The sequence below is a fragment of the Heterocephalus glaber genome, unplaced genomic scaffold (assembly GCF_053883595.1).
Source record: "Heterocephalus glaber isolate CG9 unplaced genomic scaffold, H.glaber_assembly_v1.0 deba00001504, whole genome shotgun sequence".
Taxonomy (NCBI): domain Eukaryota; kingdom Metazoa; phylum Chordata; class Mammalia; order Rodentia; family Bathyergidae; genus Heterocephalus; species Heterocephalus glaber.
This window is the reverse complement of record NW_028258324.1, coordinates 28,644,323-28,671,894: the sequence shown is the minus strand read 5'-3', so window position 1 is coordinate 28,671,894 and position 27,572 is coordinate 28,644,323. Positions and strand designations below refer to the sequence as shown.

The 27,572-nt window shown below is 35.2% G+C and overlaps 1 pseudogene; it reads right to left on the bottom strand.

The window, feature by feature from the left end:
* Window positions 1-9,377: 9,377 nt before the first annotated feature.
* On the bottom strand, window positions 9,378-24,472 carry LOC101708926 (arylacetamide deacetylase-like; annotated as a pseudogene).
* Between the last annotated feature and the right edge of the window lie 3,100 nt (window positions 24,473-27,572).

Genomic DNA, 27,572 nt, shown 5'->3' with positions numbered 1-27,572 from the left:
GATGATATACCCTGTACACAAGGTGAAGCACTGAAAGAACAAGAGGGAAGTAACAGCAAAGTCAGTGGCTGCTGTCTTTTATATATTCTTTCGGATATCAAAGCTAGTCTGTCCTATGAAAAAATGTGCTTGATCTTGTGCCAGAAGAACTGAAGATAGCATTCTCTGACTGGTATCAGGTTCAGGGCTCAGAAGCTGTTCTGTGCCTGTGTTGTGAATCACCGTGATTAAGTCTCTATGATTGACCGGCTATGCTAAATTGTCCAACTTCTTTGCCATGTCCTAATCTCCTGCCACTATCCCTCCTATTCCCCACCCTTCCTGTACTCCAGTAATCTAAGTAACACATGTTATTGCTCAATAGAGCAAAGTTTTCTATGATTCTATGTTTGTTTGCTTTATAAGTTTTACATGTCTTTGGCTTCCTATGTCAAATTTTAGTAGTTGCTTTATAAAATTTCTGTATGATCCTGAGGCCTGTCACTAAAAAGATAAATAATAAGGAAGAGCTTAGGTCATATCTTCAAAATGAATTGTTCTAGTATCAATTAAGCCAAAAGAGATATGATTTTAAAATTTCATACAAAACTCAAATTTCATGTGTTTGAGAAACTCTGTATTTAACTAAATGTAGGATAAGTGTTATACGCTAGAGACACACAAGTTTCTCAATATATAATATATTGAAAAAATATTTGTAAAAACCATGAAGAATATGGTTAGTGAAAATGGAAGTATGCCTTTGTCTACTGTAGCTTTTTTTTTTTTTTACAGGGAATCTGTCCCTATTCATTTCCTGTAACTCTCTCACACCAAAATTAAACTTTCTTCTTTATCTGTCTCTCAGTACATCACTATTTATCCCTATTTCTGTTGTGATTTGGATCTTAAATATTCCCAAACATTTTAAAGCCTTGGTCAACAGCTTGTGATGATAGTAGAAAGTGGTGAAACATTTAGGAAGGTAGGTGTGTATGAAGTTGTTGGTGTTAAGATTAGAAAGTGTTCAGTCTCTGACATTAAGAGATCTCTGTTCTTAAGAAGCATATTTCTAGGAATGAAGAGCTCTCTACCTTCTTTTTTTTTCTTTATTAAATTCTTTTATTGGTACATTTTAGGTATACAACACAATTACATTTCTCATTGCGAATTGTACCTTTACATAATGCATCTTGGTTCTTATTTTTTCCCCATTCCTAGCCCTCCCTTCACCCCCTCCACCCTTCCCTATTTACAAAGACTTTATTTCCATTTTTTCCATTTCTCATCATTTTTCCTTCCCCTTCTTTTCTTTCCCCTGCCCCTCCCACTACCCCTACCCCTTTGGACCTTTTCTTCCTACTTTGCATTATCGATTATTCATTCTAATCATTGGTACATTTTAGGTATACAATATAATGACATTTATCATTGGAAATTTGCACCTTTACATAGTCTCTCTTGGTTCTTATTTTTCACCGTTGCCCAGCCCTCCCTTCAACCCCTCCATTTCTTCCTATTTACAAAGATTTTGTTCCTATTTTTCCATTTTTTCATATTAATCCCATTCCCTTCTATCCTTTCCCCTAGCCCTCCCACTTCCTTCCCCTTTGCCCCTTTTGTTCCTATTTCACATTACCTATTATACATTGTACTCCTCATTTACACTTTCAGTTTCTCACACCAGAGAAACTATTCGGTATTTATCCCTGTGTGTCCTATTTATTTCACTTAAGAGTATCGCCTCAATGTGCATCCACTTAGCTATAAATGTCTCTAATTTCTCATTTTTTATTGCTGAGTAGTACTCCATTTTATTAAAAAAACCACATTTTTGTGGTGCTCTACCTTGTTATGTAACTCATTCAATGTTTTCAAAATAACTTTAAATTCTATTTTTAATTGAAATAATTTAATTTTTAATTGTAATGTATTCATATAGTTCAAGAAGCAAAACAATATGAAAAGAAGTCCACTGAGATATCTTGCTTCTATTCCTAAATTTTTCTATCTTATTCACAATCCAGTCCTTTAGACTGTCACTTGTATTAGCTTTTTGTGAACATTCTAGTGAATCATTATACAAGAAATATCAATAATTAAAAGTAATTTTAGAAAGAATATATTCTTAACTAACATTCTTATGTAAGAAGCAGCATCAGATTTATGCTATCGTGGTCTTTGTATTTTTTATTTAATGACATATTCTAAAGATGTTTCAACCTCTTTACATATAAATCCTGAGTCTTACACAGCTGTGTAAGATTCAGTATGGGTATAAGGCATAGTTGCCTTTTTACATGGAGTCCTTCATTCTTTCTAATGTTTTTATAAAAAAATAAAATTATACATGAATAACATTTCATTTGAAACCTGGGTTTTATCTATAAATCTATAAACTGAGTTTATTGAGCTACTTATTGTAATTATGATAATATTTGCAATGTTATACTTCATCCATTTCTACTACTATAAACAAAGCAGAAGGATATTTGTGTTCTATCAGCTCAGATTCTTAACAGTGTGTTATAATTTTCCATATTTTTTAAATATAAGACAGAAATTATCTCCTAGTATATTTTTATTTTATGTGTCTGTCTTGGTTATTTTTTGCATTGCTGAGATGAAGTACTCAATATCCAAAGTTAGGGAGGAAAAGTTTATTTTGAATCACAGTTTGTAGAGGTTTCCGTCTATATTTGGCCGACTTGGAGGCAGGGTGGCATGGCAGAGGCACATTGCAGAGGGGAAATAGTCCATGGCAAAACAGGGCAGGCAGGAGGCAGCAGAACAGCAAAGCAGAAAATGATCACTCTTCCTTATGTTTCATCCATGCTACCTGCCCTTAGGGCAAGCAGCACTCACACCCAGAGTGGGGTATCCTTTATCCTAGCATCACACCATTAATTCCAGCATCACATCCTTAATCCCAGCATCACACACCCTAGGTCCAGCCACCCCCCAAAACTCTACCTACAACCACATGAAGCTTTGGGGGAATATCTACATATAAGCCATGACTATCTGTAAGTCTGAAAAAGATTTAAAATGTTTCCTTTTAAGAGTCATTTGAATTTCTTTTCTTTTCTTTTCTTATTTTTGACAAATCTGAAGAGCTCCTTTGTTAAATTTTAATTGAATTTTTTAAATGTCATTCTATAGGGCCAGGGATGTAGCTCAATGGCACAGCACCTGCCTGGCAAGTGTGAGGCCCTGAGTTTGATTCCCAGTACCAAAAAAGAAAGTCATTCTATAGCTAATAAATGTAAATTTTGTTCTTACAATGTCTTTTGTCTTTGTTACAATAAATTGGCCATGACAAAGTTTTTATTTACTACTCTTCACTGTAAAAATCATAATTTATCAGTCTTTTAGTCTTCTGGGATTTGATTCATATTTAAAAATTTCTCTAATATTATAGGAGAATTTATGATTTCTTCCAGTATATTCTTGGCTTCCCTTTTATCTTTAAACTTTGTTCCAATTGGATTTTTGTTAATAAATAGTGAAAGGCAGAGATTAAACTTTATTTTTCCTCAATTTACTATTTTAGTATCACTTGTTGGAGATTTTATAGGTATTAAATATCAGAGACCCCTGCGGATGATCCCAATCTCTTGCTCACTTCTTCAACTCAAGGTGTTAAGAAAGACTTACAGAGAGAATCAAGGTGAAATGGGGAACTGGGATGGTCAATTCAGAGCAAGCAGCAAAGAGACTGCTGATATTTATTGGTTAACAATCATTGGTTAAGTGGGAGTGAGGAGGCTATGTTTGGTTGCTAGGGAAACATTGTGAATGCAGGCAAGACTTGTGAAACAAGAGACAAAACATTCTTGTGTTAGGAGCAGAACAGACAAGATATATGTTGTGCTTAACAAATAACCATGTCTTTTCAGTTAAGAAGGTTTTAATTCTGGGAATGGAATTTGAGTAAGAGTCACTCTGACCTCGGCAGCCATGTTATCTCATATTAAGCCTCACAATTTCATGGGCCATTTCTCTGGCCTCTGCCATGGCCATTGGTGGGGCCGGGGGCTGTGGGAGGTGGGACTGACTGGCACACCATCTGCAATGCTCCTATGAGTCACATAGGCTTTGGCCAGACTCACTTCTTTAAACAAGCCAATTGTGGGGTTAACTGTTTATAGCCTGCACTGCTTACAGCCTGCTTTGGGCTTAATCAACAGGCCAGTCTCTCCCACAGTTAAGAACAATATAGAAGATTCATGCAAGCTGGGTATCTAAGCAGGAGTTGTGAGGAAATGCTTCCTATGTCATCTATGAGAATATATTGAAAAAAGGTAAGCAGGGTGAGAGCTTTGTGTTTCAAGAATTTGTGGTGAAGCATTCTGTACAAAGAAAGCAGCTACCCTTAGATGAACATCCGGGAGCCAAAAATGAAAGCAAAGCTGCCAAATCACAGAGACATACTCAAAAACACTAAAAAACAATCACAGATGTCTACCTCTAACACAAATTCTGGATTTTTATTTAAAATACCACTTACATTAAAAGAAACTCACTCAGCAGGCAATGTAGATGACTTTGAAACATTCAACTATGATAAAGTTTCCAAACTTGTTCAGGAAAGCCTTTTGGAATTTAAGTAGTAACCAAATATGTTGACTGTTTATAAGCCTCATAGCTGCTGTATCGATCAGGTTTCCATTACTACCACAAAATACTGGAAGTATGGTTCTTATGAAGAAAATAGGTTTGTAAGCTTACAGTTTGGGAGGCTCAAACAGCCAACACTAACAGTGCTAACAGTGGTCAGCAGTGGCTCATTTTGTTGAAAAATATTGTCAGAGAGGTGCCCATACTTTATTATATCCTGGAATATTGTGTGTGTGTGGGGGGGAGACAGAGAGACAGACAGAGATAAAGATAAAGATAAAGATAGAGAGACAGAGACAGACACAGAGAAAAACAATCAAGTTCTTTCTAGAGTATGATTCCATTAATGTATTTTTTCCAATCAGGCCTCACTTCCAAAAATTTCTACCACTTCCCAATAATGACATCAAATTAAGAGTTTTTCAATGGGTTAATATATTCATATCATATCCTTCATGATCCAATTGATATTGTAATGTTGGAATGGTGGAGTTATGTCGCACAGTAAGAAAGAATGAAACTGGATGGAGAAGGTAAAATGTAAGCAGATTAATTTAAAAGATATAAAGACAATGAAGTAGAGCACCTGCTAGCTAGGAGGAGGTCCTGAGCAGGGCACTCCATGGAGAGGCTTTGTCTAGGGGTTTTCAAGGGTTTTGGAAGGGAACTCCAGCTATTGTGAAAGCAAAATAATCTCTACCCTACAGGAAACTATAAACGTTTTAGGATTCAATCTGCATAGTGTTTATGTGTTGCTCATGCAAGGCCCCATGTCTTTGAGCCAATGGACTGCCTGCGCGTGTTTTGAGGAGGTTCCTGGCAGGTGAGAGACACCTGGCAGATGTTTTTCTGGTGAGTGGTGACTTAGCAGACTACTTTGGGTTTTCCAGCTCAATTTGGGGGATGTGTCTTTGTGGTTTATTAGAATTTCAACTTCTTTCTCACTGATTTTTTGTCATTCCTTCATCTGAAGAAGGCCAAAATGTTCAAGTTATAGGAAAAGATTATGTGACAAAGACATCTGTTTTGTACAAACATAGAACATAAGCATAGCATATGCATGGTAGTTTTCTTGTACTTGGTGGAGGTTAAAATAGTCTGCTCTATGACTGAGTTATTCTTTCGCAGGAATTTCTAAACAAGAGGGATGCACTAATGGCTTTTAATTATCTGACTCGTGCCTACAAAAGTGCAGCGACAGAATTAATATGAGACAAACAGTTATGGAGGCAGCTGGCTTGTCTTTTCTGCCAAGAAAAGGACTTCAAGATGCGGAAAGGTGAGTTTTCCTGCTAATTTCTGTGGCAAGTTAAAGCATTGATATGCTTAGGACAATCAGCCATGGAGAGCCAAGAGCACCAGGCACCATTCTCTCCCTCCCTAGTAGAAGATCCGAGCTGAAGGGAGAATTAAAATGAAACTGGGCTGATATTTCCTCCACTTGTGTTAGAGGAGGATTAGCTCAGCCCACATCAGTGAAACTTATCTCCCATCCTGCAAGATTGGTGACCATGGTAATCACTTCTAATTGATCAACAAGGTTCCAATATTATCTTCATCAGAAAATGAAAAGTGAAAGCAAAGACTGTAGGAAAGTATATATTTTGCTTACCTTCTCTAGGAATTCCAGAAAAGCCCCAAAATATGTTACTGGAATGCTGGGGTCATATCCCACACTGACCAAGAATGAAACTGTAGATGGAGGAGGTAGAGTGTAAAGTAAATTTATTTAAAAGATATAAATGGAAATAAGTAAAAGATATAAAGGCAAGGAAGTAGAGCTCCCATTAGCTGGGAGGGAGTCCTGTGCAGGATATTCACAGAGCCTCTTTGTCTGTGGGTTTGTAAGGGATTTAGGTGAGAACATGGGCTGTGTATGAAATATAATCTCTACTCTACAGAAGACTATATATATATATATATATATATATATATATATATATATATATGTAGGGTCCAATCTATTATTTATGCAGTACCCAGGCACAGCCTATCTGCCTCTGAGTGAATGGCTTGTCTGATTATGTTTTGGGAGTTTCCAGACAGATTAGAGACACCTGGAAGATGTTTTTGTAAGATCTTCTGGGGGTAATGAGTCAGCAGACACAATTTGGGCTTTGGAACTCCAGTTAAGGGCCATTGTTTTCATTGTTTAGTAGAATTTTAACTCCTTTTTCAATAATTCTTGTATGACAGTCATTTGCCAAAACCCTACCTCTGATACTTGCTGCATTGGGGATCGGGACTTCAACACATAAGCTTTGAAGGATATTTGAAGGACATTTGAAGGACCAAAGCAAAACCACAACCCCTCAGGAAAGACATTATATTCTATAAACATCTGGGTTATGTGGTGGTATGATGTGAGCTCTAAAGGGCTTTGGCAGTTACACTCCATAGCCTTGCTGGGTGCAGCCCATGTCTTCCCTTTCTTGAGTTGAATGTTCTCACTGCTTTCAGGATAATTTAATAGACAGTCCTCATGCCTGGCATATCTAACTTCCTGGAATCTCCATTGTAGCATTTTCTAAAAATGGTTATTTTGGTATAGACTGTTGTAAGCTTTTCTATAAAGGGTCAGATGATAAATATGATTCTATTCTCCTTCCTATGCTTCTCCTCTTCCTCTTTCTCTTCAGTTTGCTGTTCTTTACCTCACAGTATAATATATAAAAAATTCTTTGCTCAGATTTGAATATAAAGAGGTCACAGGGTGCATTTGGCCTGTAGGCTATAGTTGCTGACTCCTGAACAAGACCAAAGGTAGAGGAACAGTCTCCAAGGAGCCATGAGCAAAGCAAACCCACAGATTAAACCCCAGTCTTGTGACATAGAGAAAAACAGATGGTGAAGTATCCTCAAGTAAGTACCAGTTTTCAGTAGTTTGAAGTAGAAGAGAAAGAAAATATTTTTAAAAATTAACTTCATCTTCAATTCTTTGATTATATTGTTGAAGTAAATGCTAAATCTCTTCAATATTTTTGTGAAACTATGATTCAATTTGTTTTAAGAAAATATTTGCATGGGTAATTGCTGCATAATTTGAACCTTGGCAATTTTCTCCATGATAATCACCTTTGGAAATTTCATCATTGCCACAAATTTCATTAAAAGGTAAACCATCTAAAAATGTTATGTCTTCAGTGAAGACACTATTCAGACTTCGAAATGTCAGATTCACAAACTTCAATAAACTTAATTTCTGGCCTGCCTCTACTGTCTGCTTTCTGCTCAAGACATTATTTGTGAAAAAAATTGTTTAATATGAAAACATTAGAAATGACATTCGAGTACCAAACTCTGGTTAAATGTTTTCTTACAGTTAAAAATGTATGCGTCACATTTTCTACCATTTAGGAAGGATCAGGTACAACAGTATCAAATAATAGCCATGGATTAATTCAATAGTTTGTTTCAAACCACAAGCATATTTTTGAGTTTTTACATATTATAGAAACAATGATTTGGAACAACACATCTAACTTATTTATTTCTATTTATTACATTTAGTGTTAGCCGTCAACTATTTACTTATTTAGAAAATAATGTTCCTATAATAACTACTTAACAAGTTATTGATATAGATCTAGAATATGCCCCAAATTTCATATTATGAAATGATATGATGCTGGGTTGCCAGCTAATTGGCTTTTGGGAAGTGATTGGAGCTTGCGGATTCTCGGGTCATCAATGGATTAAAATCCTGATGAGTTCATAGTTCAGTAGGCTTATTAGGAGGTGGGACTAATTGGATGAGGCAGATCATGGGGACCAGCCCTTGGGGACAATATCAATATCAGCTCTTGTTTTCTACCCTATCTCTGCCTAGATCAAATATTCAGGTTAAACACAGAAGTGCAATAATTATAAATACAACACACACACACACACACACACACACACACAATATTGAGAATGGTGAAGTAGATAGACAGAAGGAACTTTGGTACCTGAAGAATATATGGAGCTCCTCTACCACCTGAAGACACCTGTTAATATGTGACCTCATGATAAGAATGTATTGTATAGCTCATGGTCCACACAAATAATTCTTCCCACCCTTGGAACAAAACCATTTCTATTTTACTCTCCTCTATGAACTATCTGAATGGGCTTTGCACAGACTAGATTTTTATGTGTGTGAGATTTTTCTATTGCTGGTTAGATGCTTCAACATTTTCAGTCTTTGGATGTCATTAAGTCATTGTACTTCTTGAAAACCTTTTCAATTTTTCTTCAATTACTCTACCTTCTCCCAGATCAAAGTAGTTAATACCTTAAAAGCTGTGGTGATAATCAGTATTGATATTGTAACACATGATACCTGAGTTCTAGAAATGTTGCAAAGAGAAATATTCAGAGCTAATAAAATGGAATTGTGCAAGGAAACTGCTTTTGAAAAGACTTGGCACTCAAGTCATACCAGTGATTAGTAATGTTTCAAATCCTAAATGTATGTTGATTAAAATGTTGACATTATCCAGATAGGCACCATTTCTTGCATTTCTCTTCCTGTGATTGTAAATAATAGACAACACATGAAAAAGATAGCATAAAGAAAAAAAGATATTAAAAATAAGATTAACAATGTGAGAAAATTATTAGAAATAGAACATTTATGATGGCAAATGTTGAATAAAATCCTTATGAATAAGACAGAATAAGAGTGACTATTACAGTAAGAATTATTCTAGTGTATGCAGGTGTTCAATAGAACAGTACAAGGAAGACAATTTTGTACAATGTGGATTTTCTGATGTTTTGTGATTTAGTATATTTTAAAAATATATCATTAATACATGTTTTTCTATAGATTTTTCCCTTAGGCAGTTAATGTAGTGATTTATCCACTTATAACTAATTTTAACTTCCATTACAAAAAACATTCCATGTGATCCATTCTCAGCATGGTAATAGGCCACTTAAACACCAGCATTCCAAAGTCTGGTAATATACACGAGTCCATCGTCTCTTAAGACATCATGTTGACAATTGAGGTCAGGGGTAAATCAGGCAACTTGCTGTCATCTAGCAACAGAGGAGATGCCCTCACATCTAGGAACCCAGGATATTTTTTAGATAACTCAGAACTACCACAAAATGAGTTGTTATAAATATATCCTTTTCTAAACCTCTCAGGGAGCAAGGAACTCCAGTTAAAAAATTGAAACAGATGACTGGATTCTGCAGGTACATGCTGGTTGTAAACTATGGCTTTCTCAAGTGATCTGTCTGTACAGAAGTATTCACTCCAGAACCTGGCCACGAGTGACTTGTAGAGAAATGGCATATGTTGATTTTCTCAACATGATGGTGAATCCAAATCCAGAGTCTGAAGTGCAGGATAAAGCAAAGCCTGGATCACGAGTTTGGTCTTGACTTCTGGGTCGTGTAAGTGCTAAAAGGAATTAAGATGATTTGTATGAAATATTTTCATTTGAAAATAATAAAATAACAACATAGTGTAGATGTAAATTTGTAACCTCAGAAAGGACAAGCAGTGATTGAAACATATCTCAACAGGCTTTGAAATATTCAAGATGAATTTACTGAACTAAACGTTATATAATTTAAGCATACTTTTAACTGAAGGAAAATCATCTGTACTATACTCTTAATAAATAATGCAAAAAGGTCTTAGAAATAATTATAAGCTAATTTCTTACCCTTTCTCCCAAAAATTACATCCTGAGGTACTGTATTAATCTGACCTCAGTAGATTTCTGTTAATATAGAAAAAATTATTAAAATAGACTAGTAAATCAATTAGTTTTTCATAGAAAAGAAGGATCATCTGTGACTTGCCAGTGATGATGTAGTAATGCTACTTTAGGAGATTTTGATAGGAATTCTATGTGAAGCCTTCAATTAACATGCATGTTTGTTAGAAGAATATTTATTACATGCATGTTTGTTCATATTGGCAAATATCATTGGTCTGAAAACAGCAATGTACAAACATCAAATTGCAACAAAAAAGTGATCCATAATGATTTTATAAATGTTTTAACTTAAAAACATACACTTTAAAAGATGTTTTACATGTATTTGAAATGCATGTTATATTATAAAATATATATGTATCTTCTCTATAAAAATAAAGGTATGGATGTGACAAAATATCTTTAAAATTGTGATATTTATGTATATTTTAATTATAATTGTCAAAAGAGAATATTTTAGATATTTTGGAGTCCATTTGTAAGGATCATTTCAGGATGTCAGATATTTTTATCATATAATTATGTTAAATTATTCCAAACTCAGAATAACTCTGTGAAGTTTAAAAGTCTCGATTTCTTTAGATGATGAAATGGATGTTGAGACTAACTACATAAACTTGGCACTATCACATCTATAAGTCATAATATCTCAAGGAATTTCAGATCTCTTTATGCCTAATCTATTGTTTCTTCTGCTACACAATAAAGTCCAAGAAATAATTAGAAATCTCTGCTAAGTTTCAAATATTTGTTTTATATTGTGGTTATAGAAACCCATAAATTCAGCACTCTTTGCTTTTGAAAATGTTTCTGAAAGACCAAATATTTTTTGTATAAAAAATTTAAAATACCACCAGGACCAACAGGTGCATGGTGAGGACCCCAGCAGTGAGGAGCCCCCTCTCCAACCCGGCGCTCCACCCACTACAACTAGCTTAGCAGCACGGGCACCTGCAGGGCCCACTCCCCCTGTACCCCTTCCCCCTACCTTTGGCCTCCTGGTTGTGCTGCTAACTGATTCCACACTACAGAGGTACAGGGGGTCATAAAGCCCATCGTCCTGACCTCCACAAGATAGAACAGAAGTGAGCAACAGAAAGTGGGCCTCTCTCAGACTCCTGATGAAAACTGAATCCCAGTGGAAAAGTGAAGAGAATCTCTGCAATAAAGGCACACCACACCACCGTACTGGGTATGTTGGAAGGATCATCACCTCTCACTGGAACCTGGACGATCTTCAGGGGAAGGGCAGCTGGAACCTGCAGTAAAAATTGCAGAGTTCAACCCTGCAGGAGGACAGGGAGCTCAACTTAGGACTAGCAGCCAGAAATCTGCCTGAATCTCGCAGGTCTGCTACTGGCTTACTGAGACTCACTGACATATCTGTGCATAGCTGCCCACATTGCCTACTATGACAGCAGAGACACACCCTGAAGGAGGCCCTTCATTTTTATTTTTTGTTATTTGCAAAAAAATTTTTTCTCTTATTTTTAATTTTTAATTTTTTCAACTCTTTTCCAACTTTTATTTTTCTTTTATTTTTCTCTTTCTTTTCTCTTTTCTTTCTCTCACTCTTTCACTCACTCTCTTGGTGACCCACGTTGTTCTTCATCTCCCTTTTTGTTTTTGTTTCTGTTCTGGAACTAATTTGGATTTCTTCTTTATTTTTCTTTTCTTCTCTTTTTCCTTCTCAATTATCATTAGTTTTAAAGGAAAGTAAATACAGTATCTAGCCTCCCTATTGCTGTTAGTTTGTTCTGTTCACCTCTTTGTTCTTTCATTCTGCCTTTTCTTGTCTTCAACAGTTTCTTAGTGTTCGCATGATCTTCCTGTGTCTTCTGGCCTCATTACTAACCTTTCCTGATCCTACTACCTATCTATCCCTCCCTCCCCAACTCCTTCTAACTTCCCATCCTGAATTGTAAAGTTGCTATGTTGAAGAGTTTATTCACTGTAAACATATGTTGGGGATATTTGATATAATTCACACATGTAAAGGTGATAGATTAATAACTACAACAAACTAATTTTCTAAGCTGTGCTTGATGTTATGGTGTTGCTGATTGTATCATTTGGGCTAAGGTGTTGTGATTGCCTTCATAGTATAATGAAAATGAGATAGCCTCAGAGTCATTAGAGACTCAAAACCCAAAGAACAGCTTTATTTGGAAGACACTTCTGAAAAGCAATCATTCCACAAGGGTTCTAAACATAAGCAACAAAGATACATACAATAAGCAATTTTGAAGTATCAACCTAGGAATTAAACCAAAGACAGTACAAAAAACAAAAATGAGAAGACATTTAAGCAAGGCACAAACTCAGACTTCCACCCCACCCCATTCTGGGGGAAAAGAGGAGGAAAAGTCTGATAATCAACCAACTGGACACCCTGAATTGATAGCACAGGAAGTAACAAAACAGATGAATGAGGCTCTAGAAAAATTCAAAGCAGAAATAATTTCCCCGATAACTACAGAGATGGTGAGCAGAGTGAAAGGTATGATTAGAGGCTCGAGAACATAAACAGATAAAAAAAAATAGATGAGCTCAGAACCATACTGGAAGCCATGAATGCACAGCAAAAGAAAGAAATGGAAACCATGATCACCCAACATAAGAAAGAGATGGAATCCATGAAACAGATTCAAACAGATATCCAGTACACTAAAACAGATATCCAGTACACTAAAAATTCCATTAAAAGCATTCACACTAGATTCACAGAATGTGAAGATAGAATATCAGATATAGAAGACAGGATTGCAGTTAGTGACCATGAAAACAGAGAATTCTTAAAAATAGTAGGAAACTACAAGGAATCAATCCATCAGCTGCTAGATGATGCAAAGAAGAATAACATAAGACTAATAGGAGTCCAGAAAAAAACAGGAGAAAGTATAATTGACAGGGAAAAGAAAGTTCACAGAAGTAATAGTAGAAAACTTCCCAGACAGAGGTAGAGAATTGGACATACAGATAAGTGAGGCATATAGAACTCCAACTAGCCATGATCAAAAAACAATTTACACCTAGACATATAATAGTCAAGATGCCAGAAACCCAACAGAAGAACAAAATCCTACAAGCAGTTAGATAAAAGAAACAAATCACCTACAAAGGGAAGCCCATCAGAATCACAGCAGACTTCTCAACACAAACCCTCAAGTCAAGGAGAGCCTGGAGTGAAGTATTTCAAGCCCTAAAAGAAAATAACTTCCAACCTAGACTGTTTCATGCTGCAAAATTATCTTTCAAAATTGATGGGGAAATTAGATACTTTTATGACAAAGAGCACCTGAGAAATTTCATGAACACTAAACCAGCACTCCAGACAATTCTAAAAAATATCCTAGAAAAAGATAATGAAGGTCACAACTCCATGAGGCCCAACAGAGGAAAGCCACCAAGCAAGGCTAGAAGTTAAAGGAAAAGGGGGCGGGGGGAATAAAAGAGCCAACAACAGTAAAACATCATAAGAATGAGTCAATATCTATCAATTATAACCATCAATGTTAATGCCCTCAATTCACCAATCGAAAGAAATAGACTGGCAGAATGGATCAAGAAGCAAAATCCAACAATATGCTGTATACAAGAAACACACCCAACTCAAAAAGAAATTCATAGACTGAAAATAAAAGGATGGAAACTAGTTCTGCAGGACATAGGAACCCGGAAAAAAGCAGGGGCAGCCATCTTATTTGCAGACAAGGTAGATTTCAAACCAAAACTAATTAAGAGAGACAAAGATGGTCACTACATGCTTGTGAAGGGAACAATCCAAGAGGAAGAGATGACAATCATAAATATTTATGCACCACAGATGAATGCCCCCAAGTATACAAAACAAATATTAATGGACATGGAAAACCAAATGAGCACTAATACAATTGTAGTGTGGGACTTCGGTACCCCACTATCACAAATAGACAGATCATCTAGACAAAAAGTCAACAACGAAATTCTAGAACTGAACTAAGCTATTGAACAAATGGACTTAATAGATATTTACAGAGTGTTCCACCCCACAGAATCAGAATATACATTCTTTGGCTGCACAGGGTCATTCTCCAAAATAGACAACATGCTAGCTCATAGAACATGTTTAAGTAAATGTAAAAGAATTGAAGTTACCCCCTGTATATTATCAGACAACAGTGCAATAAAATTGGAGATCAATAGCATAAGAAACCCTAAAACCCCCACAAACACATGGAAATTGAATAACACTCTCCTGAACAAGCAGTTGTCACAGAAGAAATTAGACAGTTTCTACAAGTAAATGATAATGCCAGTACAACATATAGGAATGTTTGGGACACAATGAAAGCAGTTAAATGAGGGAAATTCATATCAGTAAATGCCCATATTTGGAAAACATATTTGACAGCTCAAATAAACAACCTAATGCTGAAACTCAAGCTCCTAGAAAAAGAAGAGCATGCCAAACCCAAAGCTCTCATAAGACAGGAAATTATAAAGATCAGAGCAGAAATCAATGCTATGGAAATTAAGAGAACGATACAAAAAAAAAATCAATGAATCAAAGACTTGAGTTTTTAAAAGAATAAATAAAATTGATAAACCTATACCCAACCTTATCGAAAAAAAGGAAAGAAAAGTCTCAAATCCATGCAATTAAGAACAAAAATGGTGAAGTCACAACAAATCCAGCAGAAATCCAGAGGATCATCAATACCTATTTCAAGGATCTGCACTGTAATAAAATGGAAAACACAGAAGAAATGGACAGATTCCTAGATACATACAGATTGCCAAAGTTAAATGAAGAAGATATAGAAATTCTAAACACCTCAATTACAATGTGTGAAATTGAAAACATAATTGAAAATTTAACAGCAAAAAAAGCCCAGGTCCTAATTGCTTCACTGCTGAATTCTACAAGACATTTAAAGAAGAACTTTTGCCATTACTCCTTTAATTCATCAAAGAAATTGAAAGGGAGGCAATACTTCCAAATTCATTCCTAGAAGCACGTGTTACTTTGATTCCAAAACCAGGGAAAGACCCAACCCAAAAAGAGAACTACCAGCTAATCTCCCTAATGAACATAGATGCAAAAATCCTCAACAAGATACTGGAAAACAGAATACAGAGGGTCATCAAGAAGATTATACACCCTGACCAAGTCAGATTTATCCCAGGGATGCAAGGATGGTTCAACATATGTAAATCAATAAATGTAATACACTATATTAACAGAGCCAAGGACAAAAACTGTATGATCATCTCAATAGATGCAGAAAAGGCATTCGACAAAATTCAAAACCCATTCACGAAAAAAACCCTACAGAAAATTGGAATAGAAGGTCTTTATATCAACCTGATCAAGGCTTTCTATGAAAAACCAACAGCCAACATCCTACTAAATGGTTAAAAATTGAAAACTTTCATGTTAAAATCAGGAACAAGACAAGGATGCCCACTATCACCACTCCTGTTCAATATAGTTCTGGAAACATTAGCCACAGCAATTAAAAAAGAGAAAGACATAAAAGGAATAAAGATAGGAAAGGAAGTGAAACTGTCATTATTTGCTGACGATATGATTCTTTACCTAGAAGACCCAAAAAACTCCACCAAAAGACTTCTAGACTTAATTGACAGATTCAGTAGAGTAGCTGAATATAATGTCAACACTCAAAAAACAATAGCCTTCTTGTACACAAATAACAAACTTACTGAGAGAGAAATTAGGGAAATAATTCCTTTTACAATAGCATCCAAAAAATGAAATATCTAGGAATCAATCTAGCAAAGGAAGTAAAAGACCTCTACACTGAAGACTACAGCACTCTGAAAAAGGAGATTGAGGAGGATATAAGAAAATGGAAAGACATCCCTTGTTCCTGGGTAGGAAGAACCAAAATAGTGAAAATGGCCATACTTCCAAAACTATTATATAGATTTAATGCCATGTCGATTGAAATTCCAATAATGTGTTTCACAGAGCTAGAGAAAACAATCCAAAAATTCATTTGGAACTGGAAGAGACCTAGAATAGCAAAAGAATTTCTAGGGAACAGAGACATGGCTTGGGGGTATTACAATTCCCAACTTGAAACTACACTACAGAGCTACTGCTATAAAAAAAACCAGCATGGTAATGGCAAAGAAACAGACTCGAGCATCAGTGGAATAGATGAGAATATGCAGAAACAACTACAGATATACTCTGCCACCTCATCTTTGACAAAGGAGCCAACCACCCTCATTGGAAGAAAGATAACCTATTTAATAAATGGTGGTGGAAAACCTGGATTTCAACCTGCTGAAGATTAAAACTAGACCCATACCTATTATCATGCACTAAATTAAGATCGAAGTGGATTAAAGACCTAAATATTAAGACAGAAACACTAAACTTGCTGGAAGATAAGTTAGGTAGAACTCTTGAAGACGTTGGCATAGGAAAAGAGTTTATGATCAAAACCTTAGTAGCACAGGAACTAGCACAAAGAATCAACAACTGGGATCTCATCTTATTAAAAAGCTTCTCCACTGCAAGAGAAGCCAACAACAGAGCTGAGACAGCCTACAATGTGGGAAAAAATTTTCAACAGCTGTACCTCAGACAAATGACTACTATCTAGAATATATAAAGAACTGAAAAAAATCGGACGCCCCCAAATTTAAAGACCCAATTCAAAATGGGCATCTGAAATGAACAGACATTTCTCAGATAAAGAAGTAAAAGCAGCAAATAAACATATGAAAATATGTTCAACATCACTGATTATTGGAGAGATGCAGATGAAGGCAACACTGAGATTCTACCTCACCCCAGAAAGAATGGCTGCTATCAAGAAATCAATGAACAACAAATGCTGGTGGGGTTGTGGGAAGAAAGGAACTCTTCTACATTGTTGGTGGGAGTGCAGACTGGTGCAACCACCGTGGAAATCAGTATGGAGATGCCTCAAAGGACTAGGGCTAGAGGTCTCATTTGACCCAGCTATTCCCCTGCTGGGTATCTTCTCAAAAGAATTAATAGAATAATACCACAGTGATATATGTGCACCCATGTTTATAGAGGCACAGTTTGTAATAGCTACAGCTTGGAAACAGCCCAAGTGATCATAAACAGGAAACTGGATAAAGATGATGTGGGGTTTTTTTTGATAAAATGGAGCACTACTCAGCCATAAAGAATGAGAAAACAGAGTCATTTATAACTAAATGGATACATATTGAGGCCATGCTCTTAAGTGAAATAAATAGGACACACATGTGTAAATACCATACAGTTTCTCTAATGTGAGAAATGGAAAGTGTAAATAAGTTAAAATGATTAAAATGAGTAATTGATAATTTGCAATAGGAAGAAAAGGTCCAAAGGGTTAGGAGAAATGGGAGGGGAAGGGGAAAGGAAAGAAGGGAAGGAAAAATTATGAGAAAAGGAAAAATGGAAACAAAGTCTTTGTAAATAGGGAAAGGTGGAGGGGGTGAAAGGCGCACAGGTACTGGGAAAAAAATAAGGACCAAGATACATCATGTCAGGTACAAGAACCCAAGGATTAGTGTAAATGTATTGTATACCTAAAATGTACCAATAAAAGAATTTAACCAAAATAAATAAATAAGTACATACATACATACATACATACAAGTAGTGAACCAACAAGAATATTTTCAATTGTTTTAAATCCATATTTCATAATTAACGTCATCTAATAAAATCTAAATTTACTCATATATGTTTAATATGTGTGTTTACCTGTGCTTTCTGTGCCTACTCTTTTTTCTGTTTACTCTTACTACTAGAAAAATAGCTTACATTTTAAATAATCAGCAATAGTATGTTTTACATCACAAAAGTTATTTTGTGTACTGTGGAATAAAAATACTCTATTATTATTACTATAATTAAATAAATTATTAAATATATTCTTTTACATACATATACAAAAGTCCTTTAATTTTTTGTATTTGTTTTTTAAAAGTAGTACAGACTCTTTAAATGATAATTTTCTAAAAATAGTTTGATGATTCTGGCAATAAGGGACTAATGCACTGAGTAAATGCATCTAAATTTCTACTTACTCATCTTGGAGGTACAATATTTTATTGACACAACGTTTTTATCAATGATCTAATCAGATATTTATAAATTTACTAAGAAAGAAAAAAAGGATTACAGAATCAGAAAATATTTTGATATTTTAGGTGTTTTTATCAATATTCTTTTCAATATTTTTAAAAAGTACTATGCTTATATTTCCATTCATATTTTAAATCCATACACCTAATATTTTACAAGTAGTCTATTTTATTTTTTTATTTTTTTCCAGTACCAGGGATCAAACTCAGGACCTTACACTTGTGAGGCAGGTGTGGCGCCACTGAGCTAAATCCCTGGCCCAACAAGTAGTCTATTTTGAAAAGCAGAAATGACAAGCATCCTACCTGATGAGTCACTGCTGCAGCTAGATTCCCTTCTGCACTGTCTCCAGAAACACAGACTCTCTCAGAGTCCACACTGTATTTTTCTAGAACATTTTTGTGTAGAAACCACTTTAAAACATTATATGTATCTTCAAATTGGTCTGGGAAATAATACTTAGGTGCTAATCTGTAGCCACAAGGAAAAATGTTTTTTATCACTATATAACAAATAATATTAAAGAATAATATGCATATGAGGAATGCACTTAATTCTACAATGTTCTGAGTTTTTGAATTGAGCATAGCCATGTACTCAACACTCACATCATGAAATGGAACATTGCTAGCAGTCATAATCCTTCTACTTTTTCCCTTCATCTTGTTAGGAATCAGCAGCAGCACCCTCTCCAGACGTAGCAGTATCAAGTAATTTTGCCTGCTTTGCCCTTAAAGTAAGTGAACTTGAATAAAACAAATGCTTATGTAACTGGGTTTGGTTGGTCAACATTATGTTTTTGAATCTCATCCACATTGCCATGTACTTGTGTTTCTGTAAATATTCCAAAGTGTGAATATACCACTGCTTGTTTTTTCAATAATATATTGATGGGCTAGTCACAGGGGGACATGTATTATATGACTCTACTTATGATGTATCCAAAATGTTCAAATCATACTCCTAAAGTAAAATGCTGACTGCCAGGAGCTGTGGAGAGGGAGACATAGTGAGTTTGTAATCAAAGTATTCAATCAAATATGACAAATAAAGATACTATTCTATTTACTAAAGTCAAGATACTATTCTATTTACTAAGTTTAGTAGGGATAATTTACACACAAATGTTTAGTAGGAGTATGTTGCAACTTTATAATTATAATTTAACTAGTCAAGTAAGCATAGATGTGTTATTTGTAAACTTTTCTGTCATATTTTGGAATTTAAACTTAAAGAGTTCTAACATGAGGCTAATAGACCATAAATTTACTGCCTGAAAGTGTTCATTTCAAACATGAATCATAGGTCTAACATACACCTTTACATGATAACTCATTTTTTTAACAATCAGTTTTTAATGTTATAAACTCACCTAGTGCTAGTCAATGGGGTAAGTCTGTTTTATGAAAGTTATCTTTTAGTATTCATGTTCACTATTTAATACAAGAATTATTTATTGTGTTTTTATATACAGTCATCTAATTTATGGACATTCATTCTTAATGATTATACATTAAGTTGGAAGGTAATTCATATCAAGCAATTATGTCTCCAGATAATAAAACTAAATTTTTATGAAAAATATTTTTCCTTTTTTCTTTCTTTCTTCTTTTTCTGAGACAAGATCTCCCTCTGTACTTGAGACTTCCCTTGAACTCACCATGGAGCTCAGGCTGGGCTCACATTCATGGCCATCTTCCTGCCTCAGACTCTCAAGTGCTCAGATTACAGGCAAATGCCACCCCCAACTTGAAAATATCCTTTACTTTCACTTATTCTCATGTTTACAGATAATACAAATACACACACACACATTTTCACAATGCTCATCACATCAATTTAGCCTAATCTTTTATTTGCCTTCTCAATGTCATTGGAGAAAGATTATCAGCATAGTCATATATTAACCATCTATGAGAACTGACAGAATCCTGGTAGGGGAGGCATCTGTCCCCAAAACAAGACAACAAAGATCTTACTTGGGTGATACAACAACAGCATCAAGTCTCTCTGCTGTCCACCTTGATATCAGGTCAAAAAGAGGGGAAGCTAAAATAAAAAGAATAAAACCAAGATATTAGTGTTAATAGAGAAAGGAAGCAAAGTCTGTTCCCTTAAAAAAAATCTAATGCACAGTGTGACATACTAAAAAACCAGAAATACAAATTTAACACTGCAGTTTTATGAATAAGAAACCATTCATTAATAACTTGGAATTCGGACTTCAAAGGGAATCTTCTGATTACTCTTTATCCCTTACATCTTTCATCCTGGACATTTTGTCATTGGCCCTTCTTAGCCAGCTACACTCTCTGGAACACTGATCCCAGCTTGCTTGCTGGAAGAGATATTGATTTGGTTGTTTCACATGATGGGTATAGACAGATAAAAGAGACAATCACTGCTGGGTTTGGTGACACATGCCTGTAACCCAGTGTTCTCGGAGACTGGGACAAGAGGATGCCAAATTGGAACCCAGCTATGGTAACTTAGTGATTTAGTGACACAGTCTCAAAATAAAAAAGTAAAAATATAATTCTGCACAAAGGCAATATTTTCAATCCCCACTACTAACCCCGCCTACTTGAAAGACAAGTCACTGAATTGACTAACATACACTCCAATAATGTAGCCAAAGATATATGAACAGAATGGTGGTAGCATTAAAGGCTTACCAACACCTGTATGAGACAAGAGATATCATACCTGAATATAAGTGGAGTAGAACTATGTTCCCCTAAAAAGCTAGAATATCTTTACTTAGTGCCTATATCTCTACAACTCTCATAAATTGTATCTTGTGGAAGCTTGTCATTTCTCTTTTTTTCTTGGGTAAGTCTAAGATCTGATGCTCTTTTATCATCTCTATGCATCCATCCATGTCCAATTATTTCACTAATACTTTAAATATTCTTTCCTCTCATGTCCCTTGAGATGACCATCAGTCAATAATTCCAGCCAATCTTTTTTCCTACTCTGTTTTTGTTTATTATCTTCAATTGACCAACTTGCTCATATATCTCCCACGTGGAAAGTCAAGTAAAATATTCTTTCTTAACTCTCCTTTTAATGTATAATTCTCTTATTTATTTCTTTTACTATGTCCCTTCAAAGAACAAATTATTCCTCTCATTTGCTTATTTCTTACATTTTGCTTTCTGCAATGTGTTTCTTTGTGAATATCCATTAAGACTGTCCTCAACACTATGAAAATAAAACTTCAACATCCAAATTAAATATTTCTATGCAACTTGGTTGACATCTTTATGCCATTTACCCCTTCTCATTAGTTCTTCTTTCTTGTTTAATTTTATTTTTATTTTATTAATCGCTTTATCCACTTTTTAATGGCTTGTTGGTTTTTATTCTTCCTCCTCAGATTTGTGTCTGTGTTATACGGGGATCTGTCCTCACTTTCCCTGTCATCCTGTCAGAAAGAGGACAATAATGCCAACTCAGAGTCCCTCCATCTCTAACCCCTCTCCACTCTCAATTTTTGTTCTCCTAACTTCTCATGTAATTTGACACATTTTGATTAATTTCAAGTTTTAACATTTTTTGTCTGAATTCATTCTTCTTCCCTAGAGTTCAGAATTCTTAGATCCAATTCCATCTCAACTCCTCCAGATGATCAATGTTCTATTCATTTGAAGTACACAGATAGATATCAAATATTCTAAGACTCGAATTTAGTGACTTTTCTGTCAGACAACTGATACTTTATCCAGTGTGTCCATTTCTTTCTTTTTCTCTCTCTTTCCTTCTTTTTCTTTCTTTCTTTCTTTCTTTCTTTCTTTTTTTTTGAGACAGTGTCTTGTTATTGACTTCAGGCTGGCCTTGAACTCACTATGTACCCCAGGCTGGCCTCAAACTTAAGGTGATTCTCCTGACTCCGCCTCCCAATGCTGGGATTATAGGCATGAGACAGTGCACCCCGGCTAAAAGTCATTGAAAAAAAATTTTTTTGGTACCAGGAATTGAACTCAGGCCTTGTGCTTACCAGGCAGGCGCTACACCTCTGACCTACATCCCTGGCCCTATGTCCACTTCTGAATGTGTTCCTTTTTCTACTCTAAGTCAAGAGATTTGCAACCTTTGTACCCAATCTCAATTACTCTGGTCTACTATTTCAACAGTTGTCACTTCTTGATACACTGTAGTATTTGTTTGTGAATCAGTTGATTAGAGATTTTCTCCACTAGAGGGTAAGTTCCAAGAAAAATTTTGTATTTCCTAAGATACCTCAAAATTTGCTAGAATATTACCATGTCCATACTTAATATGTAAATAATGAACTTCCATATTGCTTTGTCCTATACTGTCAAATAGAAACTGATAGAAATATCAATGTATGCTTTCATAAAGTAATTCAGTAAATGGAAAGACACATTGTGTTTTCTCATTTCAGCCTTACCTGATGAGGAAAGGCGTATATGTATAGGAAATAGTAATTTGAAACTTCAAGAAAGAGTAAAATTTTACCTTACATCAAAGCAAGGGAAGAAAAAGAGACTACAGTGTCTTTGCTTAAGAGCATTCCTTAAAGCCTTAGTAAAAATTTTCAAATGACCTCAATAGCAGAGATATTTGAAGATATTCTCTTACCAGGGCTTCCTACAGACCACCCACCACTATGGATATAAAACACAGCCCTTCTTAGAGCATCTGCCTTCCTCTTGGGCACATACACATGGACAGGAATGGTGTTGAATGTTGTGTCAGTCACAGTGACATTTTCATCTGAAGTTGGTGGGACTTCCCTAAACTGTATGGTAATTTTAAGCCAGTCAAGTAAGTGGCAAAGTCCTAAAAACTCCACAAATGTAACCTAAAAATAAAAATTGCAGTTTTATAATTCAAGTTCCAAATGCAAACAGATTCATGAACATGCCAGTACACATTAACCCTTAATTAAATTAAGTGAAATGAAAGGAATCTTCATACATAAATCTCCTTTATCCATGTGTAAAAACATGAAATGCAGTGATTTTTGCCTTCAGTGGTTATTTTAAAAATAGTTAAAAGAATGTAGCCCATATTCCAAAAATGTGTCAGGTTATATACTAGGCTTTAAGGTTCCAAAGGTAACGTAGAAAACTCTTTTCCAAAAAACTCCGTTAAAGGCAAAAAGACAAGTAAAGAAGCTGTTATAAAATAGTGTAAATTCTCTGACAGAGCTCTGTGCCAGGAACTTTGAGAGCACAGAGCATATGATTGCAAGAGCTACCTGCAAGCACTGAATGGAAAGCAGTTTTTGAATAGGAAGTATAATTTTACCTAACTCTTGAAAGAAAGACATTTTTCTAAGAATTTAATTAATTAACTAAGGAAAAGGAAAAACCCCTCCAGGTAGAGATACTAGTGTAGCCTGGAGATGAGGGGGCTCTTGTAGGTGGAGTCCCTTCCATCCCCTTGCTGCATGCAAGAAAGCAGGCATGGCTAAAGTTAAAGAATGGATGTCTGGAAAAGGGGTGCCTTCCTCAGTCTGTCCTTCTGCCTTAGAACAAGGCAAAGTCCCAAGCACTCCATGGGAATTGCTCTCAGTAACAACAACCTACCTACATATGAGGAAGTAGAAATGAAAGTGAGCCCAGGGAGGCTAAATAATTAGTTCAAGTTTGTACAGTTAGGTAGTGATATTTACCAATATTCTAATTCTAGCAATTAGACTCTTCATTCATAATTTCCGTTAAAATATGTGACTAGATATGCAAAGAAATTTCCCAGCATTTACGATAAGCCAAGCAAAGTAATAGAGATAAACCAAGTGATTCAAAGACATAATTTACTACAACAAGCAAACACACTAAAACCAGATAAATCAGAAATAAGAAAAGGCATTCATACAAAGTTTAAAATGTTTGTCTTTAGAGAGCTGCAGACTTACCAAATGCACCATAGTTTTCAGATATGTATCAATGACCATTACTCTCCATGGTTCCTAACAGTTGTCTGGGAGAAGCATATGAACATAATATGCTAGGAGAATCCCCAAAATCAAAAGGTACAGCAACTTTCTTCCCATGCTGTGATTTCTGTGCTTCTGTCTTCAGAAATACAGAAAGTAAACTTATTGCCTCTGCCAGTATGGAGGACTTTAATAGGCAGTGTTGTCCAGCCCTATCCAGAATCTTTACATTTCGGATATAGAGTTGTTTATTTGTTGTAAGAGTTGCCATAATAAGATTAAAATTGCATTGTTTATGAAGCAATGATGATATCAATCATATAGTCAGGGTTCGATGTGTATTAGGGAAATCTGGGCAAGATCTGCCAACCATCCTACACTTATCTGTCATCCAGAACACAAGCACAAATTGAGAAATACTGTGTGAACAAGTTCTTGTATTCTAACAAAATTATTCATAGAAAAATAAAAGATGCAAAATCTTTGTCATGAAATAGATCATCATGGATTACAGAAAAGAAATGAAAATATTTTAAGGAGGTGAAACTGCAGAAACAAAATTGTTTTTATGACTGCCTTGTCATTTACATTTTCTCACATGAGACAGAAGGTTATCATTTAGTTATGGTTATTTCTTGAGGGTTTTAAAATGTGGTGCTAGTAGTGATAAGAATAGTAATAGTGAACAATTATTTTTCTATGATTCATGTCCTATACTAAGCGATTTAAATATGGAATCTAAATGAGTCCAAACAATAAACCTATCAGTTCAATATTATAGTTTCCTAATAAAGAATTAAATGAGTCTTTAAAGATTTAAGTAACTTGACCAAGATCATACAACTGTAAGTATTGGAGCCAGAAAAATTTAAGTGGATAAGAGAATATATGAAAAACTTTTTTTTTTGGTACCGGGCATTGAACTTGGGACTTTGTGTTTGCAAGGCAGGTGGTGGAACCACTCAGCTAAATCCCCGGCCAGAAAAACTTAAAAAAAAAAAAAAATTCTCCCAAAACCTAATGTGTATGTTTGTATTCTACCATGGAAATATAAAGAAAAATTAAATGAGCGCATTCCTACATTTCTGAGATCAATGCTGTTGACAGTGTATTTCCTACCATATCTTTGTGTCTACATTATGACATCTTTCCTCCCTAGACCTGGAATTAACCATCTCTTCAAGAGTCCTGATTAGTTGACTCTATCCCAGTTTAGAGATTCCTACTTACCAATCAACACACCTATTTAATATTTTTCAGGGTGATCCTGATTTGTCTTCTCCTCATACCTTAACCCCAAAAGCTGAAAAAAGAGTTACAGCTAGTAGAATAAGCTATTGAACAGCATCAACTAGATCGTGTAGATCTACAATTTCTCATTCAACTATTTCTTTTTCCTACTCCCTACTTACCTGCAAGACTCATTAGACAATTGACTCCTACGTTAAAAATTTTAAAATGGCTCTTTTTGAGACACAGAGGCCATAAAAACATCACACCGTATGCTAAGCTCATAGCTTCTCTTATCATCATGGGTAAAAAGAGAGTTAATCAACTGTCAGGTTATGATTCTCACATTATCAAAACCCCCATTCCTCATGGAGAATTTAAAACTTTGCCTCAATAGTCTGTGTCACTACAATGTGTACTAGCTTATTATACAGGAGAAATCTTTAGATCTTGGCCCAGTAATAAGCTCTTTAATTTTTCAACTGCTACTCCTTTCATCCTTTCTAAGGTTGTTCACCCTAAACACATTCCACAAATGCATACTGTGTTTACTGATAACTCCGGTCACACCAAAAAGGCTGGCATAGCGTCAGGCTCCTTTAAGCTAAAGAGAGAAGGGTTTTCCTCCATCCAAAAGAGAGAATTAGATGTCATTATTGCTAACTTTACAAACATTTCCTCAAAAACCTTAAATTATAGTTTTGAACTCCCAATATGCTGTTCATTCTGCTCAAAATATTAAAACTGTTCATGTCAAGCCCTCTATTATACCAGATCTATTCCTGCTCTTTATAAAATTACAAAAATCAGTACAGGCACACTCCCATCCTCTCTCTATCACTCATCTCCATTCCTATTCTGGACTTCCTGGACCTATTTCTAAAGAAAATGAAGGAGCTGACACTCTGATAACGTTCTCTGCTTTCTATGAGGCCCATCTTTCTTATGAACTTTTACATCAGAACTGGCAAGCCCTTCATAGAGATTTTGCTCTAACTAAGTCGCATGCTCCACATATTATTCAACAATATTCCTCATTTCAGAGGGTAAGAGGCACTGACTGGCCTGCCACAGGAGTCAATCCCCGAGGTTTGGGGCCTAATCATATTTTACAAATTGATATTACTCATATCACTTGTTTTGGTCAGTTGTCTTACATACATATTTCTATGGATACTTATTCAAGAATGCTTTATGCTACCACACAACACAGTAAAACCCTTCTTATGTTATATGCCATTGACTTAGTTGTTTTTCTTATATCAACATTCCTAAACAGATGAAAACAGACACTGGTCCAACTTACACAGCTTCTCCTTTTCAAATCTTTCATTATCAATAACATCTTTAGCTTCTGGATGAATAAAAAAGATTGAAAGTAAAGGGAACTATAGTTGTTCCTATCGTTCCCATTTTTCTATGTTATTATTTGCGCTATAAGTGGTTACCCCTAAATATGATTATCACCAAAATAAGTGAGACAGTTTCTGGCCAGAAAGAAGAATAATAGTGATGAATGAGAGACACCATAAGAAAGAATAATTGCCATGACAATTGTAGGGAGGAGAGCAGTGTGATAATTGCAGCCGTTATCAATCAATGGAATATTATCCAAACAGTATTGTCCATACATTAATTGGATCTTCTCAGTCTAAATTCTGCTATTTTTTTCATTTACTTCATGTAAAATTAGCATATTTCTCAGCTTCTTTGCTCAAAGAAGGAAAAGATTATCATCTGGACTATAAATCATTCCTACTGCTTAAATCTTTGACATTCACTCAAACTTTTAGCAATATTCACCCTGAATGTAGGTAAGTTAACTGCATCTTATGTTATTGACTGATTATTAATCTAATCAGAAGTATTAGAATTAATCAAGTCAGATTTATTTATTCTATTATTTTGAATTGGTAGAGCTAATCACTTCTATGAAGGCTACATGACTACAAAGGTATTTTAACTTATTATCTCCAGACCTATTTGC